Genomic DNA, 10,594 nt, shown 5'->3' on the forward strand with positions numbered 1-10,594 from the left:
ATGATCTGTTGATCTGTGGACCCCACAGGATCCCTACCTACCCCACCTCTCTCTCTCTCTTCTTCACCCATTCACCAATCACCTCAATTCCAAAAACCCNCCGAACCATAAACCATACCCCCCTCTCCACTCCTATATAAACCCATCTTCACTCCTTCATTTTCACACAACATACACACTACTTCTCCCCCTTGGCCGAAACACTAAACCCCCTCCATCTCCTCTATTTCTTCTTCTTCTTCTGTCTTCTCAAAAACCCCTCACCTATCAAATCCCACCATTCTCTTCACCACTCACATCCATCCTTCATAAAACCCCACCTACCCCACCATTCAAATTCAAACCACTTTCCCACCCAAACTCACCCATAATAGCCGAACCATACCCCCCTCTCCACTCCTATATAAACCCATCTTCACTCCTTCATTTTCACACAACATACACACTACTTCTCCCCCTTGGCCGAAACACTAAACCCCCTCCATCTCCTCTATTTCTTCTTCTTCTACTCTCTTCTGTCTTCTTTTGCTCGAGAACAAGCAAACCTTTTATGTTTGGTGTGGTAGAAGCATTGCTTTTTGTTTTTCCATAACCATTTATGGCACCAAAGGCCGGAGAAACCTCTAGAAAGAGGAAAGGGAAGGCAAAAGCTTCCACCTCCGAGTCATGGGAGATGGAGAGATTCCTCTCAAGGGTGCATCAAGACCACTTCTATGAAGTTGTGGCCAAGAAGAAGGTGATCCCCGAGGTCCCTTTTAAGCTAAAAAAAATGAGTATCCGGAGATCCGACATGAGATCCGAAGAAGAGGTTGGGAAGTTCTTACCAACCCCATTCAACAAAGTTGGAATCTTAATGGTTCAAGAGTTCTATGCCAATGCATAGATCACCAAGAACCATGATCAAAGTGTGAACCCGGACCCTAAGAATTGGCTTACAAAGGTTCGGGGGAAATACTTAGATTTTAGTCCGGAAAATGTAAGGTTGGCATTCAACTTGCCTATGATGCAAGGAGATGCACACCCATACACTAGAAGGGTCAACTTTGATCAAAGGTTGGACCAAGTCCTCATGGACATCTGTGAAGAGGGCGCCCAATGGAAAAGAGATGCAAGAGGGAAGCCAGTTCAACTAAGAAGGCATGACCTCAAGCCCGTGGCTAGGGGATGGTTGGAGTTCATCCAACGCTCAATCATTCCCCCTAGCAACTGGTCTGAAGTTACTATAGACCGAGCCATCATGATCCATAGCATCATGATTGGAGAGGAAGTAGAAGTTCATGAGGTTATATCCCAAGAACTCTACAAGGTGGCAGATAAGTCTTCTACTTTGGCAAGCTTAGCCTTTCCTCACCTCTTTTGTCACCTCTGCAATTCAGTTGGAATTAACATAGAGGGAGACATCCTCATGGATGAGGATAAGCCCATCACTAAGAAAAGGATGGAGCAAACAAGAGATCCTACTCATGGACAAGAGCATGAGGAAATTCCTCATCATGAAATCCCTGAGATGCCTCAAGGGATGCATTTTCCTCCAAAAAACTATTGAGAGCAAATCAACCCCTCCCTAGGAGAATTAAGTTCCAATATGGGACAACTATGGGTGGAGCACCAAGAGCATTCCATCCTCCTCCATGAAATTAGAGAAGACCAAAGAACCATGAGAGAGGAGCAACAAAGGCAAGGAAGAGACATTGAGGAGCTCAAGCACTCCATTAGATCTTCAAGAGGAAGAACAAGCCGCCATCACTAAGGTGGACCCGTTCTTTAATCTCCGTGTTCTTTATTTTCTGTTTATCGAAAATTATGATTTATGTTTATCTATGTTTGTGTCTTTATTACATGATCATTAGTGTCTTAGTGTCTATGCCTTGAAGCTATGAAAATGAATCCATCACCTTTCTTAAATGAAAAATGTTTTTAATTGAAAAAGAAAAAGAAGTGCATGAATTTCAAATTTTAAAATAGTTTAGTTATTTTGATGTGGTAGCAATACTTTTGTCTTTCTGAATGAATGCTTGAACAGTGCATATTTTTGAATTTGATTGTTCATGAATGTTAAAATTGTTGGCTCTTGAAAGAATTATGAAAAAGGAAAAATGTTATTTGATAATCTAAAAAATCATAAAATTGATTCTTGAAGCAAGAAAAAGCAGTGAAAAGCTTGCAGAAAAAAAATATATATATATGCGAAAAAAAGCGAAAAAAAGAAAAAAAAAGAGAAAAAGAAAGAAAAGCAAGCAGAAAAAGCCAGTAACCCTTTAAACCAAAAGGCAAGGGTAAAATAAAAAGGATCCAAGGCTTTGAGCATCAGTGGATAGGAGGGCCCACAGGAATAAATTCCTGGCCTAAGCGGCTAAACCAAGCTGTCCCTAACCATGTACTTGTGGCGTGAAGGTGTCAAGTAAAAACTTGAGATTGAGCGGTTAAAGTCGTGGTCCAAAGCAAAAAGAGTGTGCTTAAGAGCCCTGGACACCTCTCACTAGGGACTTTAGCAAAGCTGAGTCACAATCTAAAAAGGTTCACCCAGTCATGTGTCTGTGGCATTTATGTATCCGGTGGTAATACTGGAAAACAAAATGCTTAGGGTCACGGCCAAGACTCATAAAGTAGCTATGTTCAAGAATCAACATACTTAACTAGGAGAATCAATAACACTATCTGGATTCTGAGTTCTTATAGATGCCAAGCATTCTGAACTTTAAAGGATAAAGTGAGATGCCAAAACTGTTCAGAAGCAAAAAGCTAAAAGCCCCCGCTCATCTAATTAATACTGATCTTCATAGATGTTTTTGGAATTCATTGTATATTCTATCCTTTTTATCCTATATGATTTTTAGTTGCTTGGGGACAAACAACAATTTAAGTTTGGTGTTGTGATGAGCGGATAATTTATACGCTTTTTGGCATTGTTTTTAGTATGTTTTTAGTATGTTTTAGTTATTTTTTATTATATTTTTATTAGTTTTTATTTAAAAATCACTTTTCTGGACTTTACTATGAGTTTGTGTGTTTTTCTATGATTTCAGGTATTTTCTGGCTGAAATTGAGGGACCTGAGCAAAAATTTGATTCAGAGGCTGAAAAAGGACTGTAGATGCTATTGGATTCTGACCTCCCTGCACTCGAAGTGAATTTTCTGGAGCTACAGAAGCCCAATTGGCGCGCTCTCAATTGCGTTTAAAAGTAGACATCCTGGGCTTTCCAGCAATATATAATAGTTTATACTTTGCCCAAGATTTGATAGCCCAAACCGGCGTTCCAAGTCAGCTTAAGAATTCTGGCGTCAAAACGCCAGAACTGGCATAAAAGCTGGAGTTAAACGCCCAAACTGGGACAAAAGCTGGCGTTTAACTCCAAGAAAAGTCTCTACACATGGAAGCATCAATGCTCAGCCCAAGCACACACCAAGTGGGCCCAGAAGAAGATTTTTGCATTAATTACTTATTTCTGTAAACCCTAGGCTACTAGTTCTCTATAAATAGGACCATTTACTATTGTATTTTCATCTTTGATAAGTCTTATGCTATCTTAGACGCTTTTGGAGGCTGGCCTCACGGCCATGCCTAGACCTTGTTCTTATGTATTTTCAACGGTGGAGTTTCTACACACCATAGATTAAGGTGTGGAGCTCTGCTGTTCTTCATGAATTAATACAAGTACTATTGTTTTTCTATTCAACTCAAGTCTATTTCTTCTCCAAGATATTCATTCGCACCCAAGAACATGATGAATGTGATGATTATGTGACACTCATCACCATTCTCACCTATGAACGCGTGCCTGACAACCACTTCCGTTCTAAATGCAAACAAGCTTGAATGTGTATCTCTTGGGTTTCTAATCTAAGATTAGAACCTTCGTGGTATAGGCTAGAATTATTGGCGGCCATTCCTAAGATCCGGAACGTCTAAACCTTGTCTATGGTATTCTGAGTAGGATCTGGGAAGGGATGACTGTGACGAGCTTCAAACTCGTGATTGTTGGGCGTGTGACAAACGCAAAAGGATCAATGGATCCTATTCCAACATGATCGAGAACCGATAGATGATTAGCCGTGTGGTGACAGCGTGCGTAGAATATTTTCACTGAGAGGACGGAAAGTAGCCATTGACAACGGTGATGCCCAACATAAAGCTTGCCATGGAAAGGAGTATGAATGATTGGAAGAAGGCAATAGGAAAACAGAGGTTCAAGAGGAACAAAGCATCTTCATACGCTTATCTGAAATTCCTACCAATGAATTACATAAGTATCTCTATCTTTATCTTATTTTATGTTTTATTCATCTTTTAATTATCAATCCTCCATAACCATTTGAATCCGCTTGACTGAGATTTGCAAGATGACCATAGCTTGCTTCAAGCCAACAATCTCCGTGGGATCGACCCTTACTTACGTAAGGTTTATTACTTGGACGACCCATTGTACTTGCTGGTTAGTTGTGCGGAATTGTGACAAAGTGTGATTCACGTTTGAGAGCTCCAAGTCCTTTGGCACCATTGTTGATGATCAAAATTTCGTGCACCAAGTGTCTTCTCATATCTTATTGAGAACTGCATGGAAGTTTTCATAGATGACTTCAGCGTTTATAGTGATTCATTTAGCCTTTGTTTGGATAGTTTAGCTAGAGTATTAGACAGGTGTGTTAGTTCAAACCTTGTATTAAATTTTGAAAAATGTCATTTTATGGTAAAACAAGGTATTGTTCTAGGACACGTTGTTTCTAATACTGGTATTTCTGTAGATCCATCAAAGGTAGATGTAATTTCTAGTTTACCTTACCCTTCCTCCGTGAGGAAAGTCCGTTCGTTCCTTGGCCATGCAGGTTTCTACCGGAGGTTTATCAAGGACTTCAGTAAGGTAGCATTGCCTTTATCAAGACACTGCAGAAGGATGTTGAGTTTGAGCTGAGTGAGGACTGCATGAATGCATTTGATAAGCTGAAGATCGCCTTGACTCAAGCTCCGATTGTGAGAGGACCAGACTAGAGCCAGCCTTTTGAGATTATGTGTGATGCCTCCAACCATGTAGTGGGAGCAGCGTTGGCTCAGCATGAAGGTAAGGATCCTTTTGTAATTGCTTATGCTTCTAAGACCTTAGACGCTGCACAGTCTAATTATAATACCACTGAAAAAGAGTTTCTGGCTATTGTTTTTGCTCTGGATAAATTCCGAGCCTATTTACTTGGTACTAAGGTGGTAGTGTACTCACACCATGCAGCTCTAAATTATTTATTAGCTAAAAAAGAGTCCAAACCAAGGCTAATACGTTGGATATTGTTGCTGCAAGAATTTGATTTAGAAATTAAGGATAGGAGTGGTTCCCAGAATTTAGTGGCGGACCACTTGAGTCGCCTTGAGCACATTAAGGATGACTCCACTCCTATTAATGATGGTTTTCCATTTGATAACTTGCACGCAATATCTGAAGTAGTTCCTTGGTATGCACCTGTAGCTAATTATCTAGTTAGTCACACTTTCCCTCCTAATTTTACTAAGCATCAAAGAGACAAGCTGAAAAGCGAGTCCAAATATTATATATGGGATGACCCATATTTATGGAGGTATGGTGCTGACCAGGTAATTAGAAGGTGTATGCCTCAATCAGAATTCCAGTCAATTTTAGAGGCCTGCCACTCCTCTGAGAGTGGTGGACATTTTAGCCCTCAAAGAACAGCTAGAAAAATTTTAGACTGTGGATTCTGGTGGCCCACTCTTTTTAAAGATGCTACCGCCTTCTGTAAATCTTGTTCCCCATGCCAAAGGTTTGGAAATATATCCAAGAGAGATGAGATGCCCCAACAGCTTATGCTATTCTGTGAAATTTTTGATGTTTGGGGCATTGACTTCATGGGTCCATTCCCAAACTCTAGTGGTTTCTTATATATACTGTTAGCTGTAGATTATGTTTCTAAATGGGTGGAAGCAATTCCAACCCGTACTGATGATGCTAACGTTGTTGTCTCCTTTGTTAGAAACCATATTATCTGTCGCTTCGGATCACCATGAGCAATCGTGAGTGATCAAGGCACTCACTTTTGTAAAAGGAGATTAGCAGGACTACTGAAGAAGCATGGGATTGTCCACAAGGTAGCAACAGCTTACCATCCCCTGACCAATGGACAAGCGGAGGTGTCTAATAGAGAGATAAAGTGCATACTGGAGAAGATAGTCCAGTCTCATAGGAAGGACTGGAGCACCAGGCTTGTAGATGCTCTGGGCTTATCGGACAGCATACAAGACACCCATAGGAATGAGCCCCTTCCGCTTAGTGTACGGAAAGGCTTGTCATCTCCCAGTGGAGGTGGAACACAAGGCTTTCTGGGCTATAAGGGAATGCAACATGGGATTTGAGAAGGCTGGTACTGAAAGGAAGCTGCAACTAGCAGAGCTGGAGAACCTTCGACTCGAAGCATATGACAACTCCAGACTATATAAAGAGAAGGTGAAGGTTGTGCATGACAAGCATATAAAGAGAAGACATTTCAGACCTAGGGAGCTAGTTCTCCTTTACAACTCAAAGTTGAGACTCATGCCAGGCAAGCTGCGTTCAAGATGGGAAGGCCCCTACAGAGTAGAAAAGGCAAAGGCATACGGAGTCTTTCACCTGAGTCATCCATCAAGTTCCAAATTCATCAAGGTCAATGGACATCGCTTAAAGCTGTATCATGGTGAGAAGATAAAGGACAGTAAAGAGCTAGAGGTCTTCCTCTTGGAGGATCCACCAACAGAAGCAGATTGAGCTTGTGGACCATCCAACTTAAGGACGTAAAAGCAAAGTGCTAGGTAGGAGACAACCCACCCTGGTATCATCGTTCCTTTTTATTCTTAGTCTTATTTAATTTTATTTTTATTCATGTTCATTCATCATTTCTGCATATTCATCTGCATTCTGCATTCTGCATTCTTCATATACATAAAAAGAAAACACACACGACGCGTATGGGTCATTTGTGACTGCGTAAAATAAAGGAATTGAAAAGAAAGTTGGGCAGGAGTGGTGCTGGACACGTGCCTTGCGCACAAGCAAGTCCACGCGTACGCATCCCTCATGCGTACGCGTCGCTTGCGATTTCAGTCCATCACGCGTACGCGTCATGAAAAATCGGCGTAAATGGTGTTTGGCCAGAGAGTTATTATGGTGTGGGGCTGGAACTGTGCTAGGAGCACAAGCCCCATCACGCGTACGCATCCCTGACGCGTGCGCGTTGTTTTTCCAAAATGGCAGTGACGCGCACGCGTCGTATGTGATTTTGGCCCCATGCGCACAACGAACAGAGAGTTGTGCGTGCGCGTTGATGCCTTCGCGCCATTCGCACAACTACTATCATGCGTACGCGTCCCAGACGCTTATGCGTCGGCTGAAATTTGCGCAACCCATGCGTACGCGTGATGCACGCGTACGCGTCGCATGCGACGCACAATTAAACTACCTCAGCGTCTGATTTCAAATCCTCTCTCCCCCAATCCTAATTCTTTTCAAATCCTAATTATTTCTTCTTCCTTCTCCCTCCTTTCTTCCTTATTCTTTCTTTATATCTATTACTTTCTTCTTTCCTTCTTCATCTTCTTCATCAGGTTTCTTTTCTTCCTCCCTTCTACTCTTTTGTTATTGCATTTACTAATTTTCCTTTATTCTCTATTTTTCTTTTAGTTTAATTATCCATGGTTTCTTTTTCTTCCTTTTTCATGCATTCTTATGTTGGTGTTGGAATTTTATTTGGATATTACCTTACTATAATGAAGCTTGTAGATTTTATGAGGAGTGATTTGACAATTGATATTTTAATTTGGCTCTCCTATACATTTGGATTATATTATTTTCATTCCTACCTTAACTTGCTCACCAAGTGTTTGTGGAAAAGCCTATGGCATCTTGAACTCTGTTTTGTTTTACCCTTTTACTTGAATGCCTCTTTTTCACAACACTTACACTCCACATGTATTTGGGATTATCATTCACAACTGTCATCATCTAAAGTGCTCTTTGATTTGGTATATTTAATTATTGATGCTTGAGTTATGCTTCTCATGCCTCTACTTGCGTGATTTTACCTCTTGCATCTATTCAATTATGACTTGCCTCCTTGCTCTTAATTGATGTCTTACCTACATGTTGTAGCTACCATGTATCTAAACTACTATCTTTTCTTTGGCATTCATTTTCACTTGGATTCTCCTCCTTCCGGTTTTAGTCACCTATATTTCACATTCTTCCTCTTTCCTTCTTCCTTAGGCATGGGTACCAAGAAAGAAAAAGAGAAGGCCACTGACAAGACACCAGCAAGGAGAGGAATCAAGAGAACACCAGCTAAGGCGCTACCATCTACAACCGTAAAGCCACCAACAAAGCGGGTGAAAAGGATCATTAAGGTTGATGAATCAGAGAAAGGTTTTCCCGCCCGAGACTCCACACGGTTTGCTAACCGTTATTGCGAACAGATGTTCTCCATCCTAGCCGAGAGGAACTACAACAATGAGCATCTGCTCATTGTCCCAACATATTTTGTTGATTTAATGGAGCCCCGAATAGAGAGGAGACAGTGGAGATTTTTGAGAAGGCAGCCGCGAGAGGCCAACTTATCCTGGGTAGTTGAATTCTACTCCAACTTTTACTCGCCTACTCTGCAGACTGTCTACGTTTGTCAGCATCAGGTCCTTGTCTCCGAGAGTGCTATACAGAGAGCACTGGACCTTCCACCTAGTCCAGATGGATGAGATGCATATCAAAAGGCATCTTGTAAGTGCCAGATGTATCAGTTCGACTGGGATAGCGTCCTCGGAGTTATAGCCCAACCTGGCAGCACTTGGATCTATGGGCAGCATCGTTCAAAATCCAAGAGCATCTCAGCCCAGTCACTCACCTTGGAGGCTTGCGTGTGGGCAAAAATTATGTCCCACTATGTCTTTTCGAGCACTCATGAGTTGACCTTCACAGTAGACATGGCTGTTGATGAGCGGATATTTTATACGCTTTTTGGGGTTAATTTCATATAGTTTTGAGTATGATCTAGTTAGTTTTTAGTTTATTTCCATTAGTTTTTAGGAAAAATTCATATTTCTAGACTTTACTATGAGTTGTGTGTTTTTCTGTAATTTCAGGTATTTTTCTGGCTGAAATTGAAGGAGCTGAGCAAAAATCTGATTCAGGCTGAAAAAGGACTGCTAATGCTGTTGGATTCTGACCTCCCTGCACTCAAAGTGGATTTTCTGGAGCTAGAGAACTCGAAATGGCATTCTTCTAATTGCGTTGAAAAGTGGACATCCAGGGCTTTCCAGCAATATATAATAGTCCATACTTTTCACAAGGATAGACGATGTAAACTGGCATTCAACGCCAGTTCTCTGCCCAATTCTGGCGTCCAGCGCCAGAAAAGGATCAAAAGCTGGAGTTGAACGCCCAAACTGGCACAAAAACTAGCGTTCAACTCCACAAATAGCCTCTGCACGTGAATTGCTTAAATCTCAGCCCAGCACACACCAAGTGGGCCCCAGAAGTAGATCTCTGCATCATCCATCATAGTTTACTCATTTTTTGTAAACCTAGGCTACTAGTTTAGTATTTAAACAACTTTTAGGGACTTATTTTGTATCTCATGACATTTTAGATCTGAACTTTGTACTCTTTGACGGCATGAGTCTCTAAACTCCATTGTTGGGGGTGAGGAGCTCTGTTGTGTCTCGATGAATTAATGCAAGTATTTATGTTTTCTATTCAAACACGCTTGTTCCTATCTAAGATGTTCATTCGCGCTTAACTGTGATGAAGGTGATGATCTGTGACACTCATCACCATTCTCAACCCATGAACGTGTGCCTGACAACCCCCTCCGTTCTATATTAGATTGAATGAGTATCTCTTAGATCTCTTAATCAGAATCTTCGTGGTATAAGCTAGAATTGATGGCGGCATGTGACGAGCTTCAAACTCCTGAAGGCTGGGCGTTAGTGACAAACGCAAAGGAATCAAGGGATTCTATTCCAACCGGATCGAGAACCAACCGGTGATTAGCCATGCTGTGACAGAGCGCGTGAGCGTAGTTTTCACTGGAAGGATGGAAGGTAGCCATTGACAACGGTGATCCACCAACACACAGCTTGCCATAGGAGGACGTGCGTGCGTGAACAAGAAGACAGAGGAAAGCAGAGATTCAGAAGACAAAGCATCTCCAAAACTCCAATATATTCTCCATTACTGCATAACAAGTAACCTTTAATCCATGCTCTCTCGTTTATTTACAATTCAACTGATAAACATAATTGACTTTCTGACTAAGATTTACAAGATAACCATAGATTGCTTCAAACCAACAATCTCCGTGAGATTCGACCCTTACTCACGTGAGGTATTACTTGGACGACCCAGTGCACTTGCTGGTCAGTGGTACGAGTTGTGAAAAGTGTGATTCACAATTTGTGCACCAAGTTTTTGGCGCCGTTGCCGGGGATTGTTCGAGTTTGGACAACTAACGATTCATTGGTGCACGAATTGTGAATCATACTTTTCACAACGCGTACCACTAACCAGCAAGTGCACTGGGTCGTCCAAGTAATACCTTACGTGAGTAAGGGTCGAATCCCACGGAGATTGTTAGT

Source organism: Arachis ipaensis, chromosome B08 (assembly GCF_000816755.2).
Source record: "Arachis ipaensis cultivar K30076 chromosome B08, Araip1.1, whole genome shotgun sequence".
Taxonomy (NCBI): domain Eukaryota; kingdom Viridiplantae; phylum Streptophyta; class Magnoliopsida; order Fabales; family Fabaceae; genus Arachis; species Arachis ipaensis.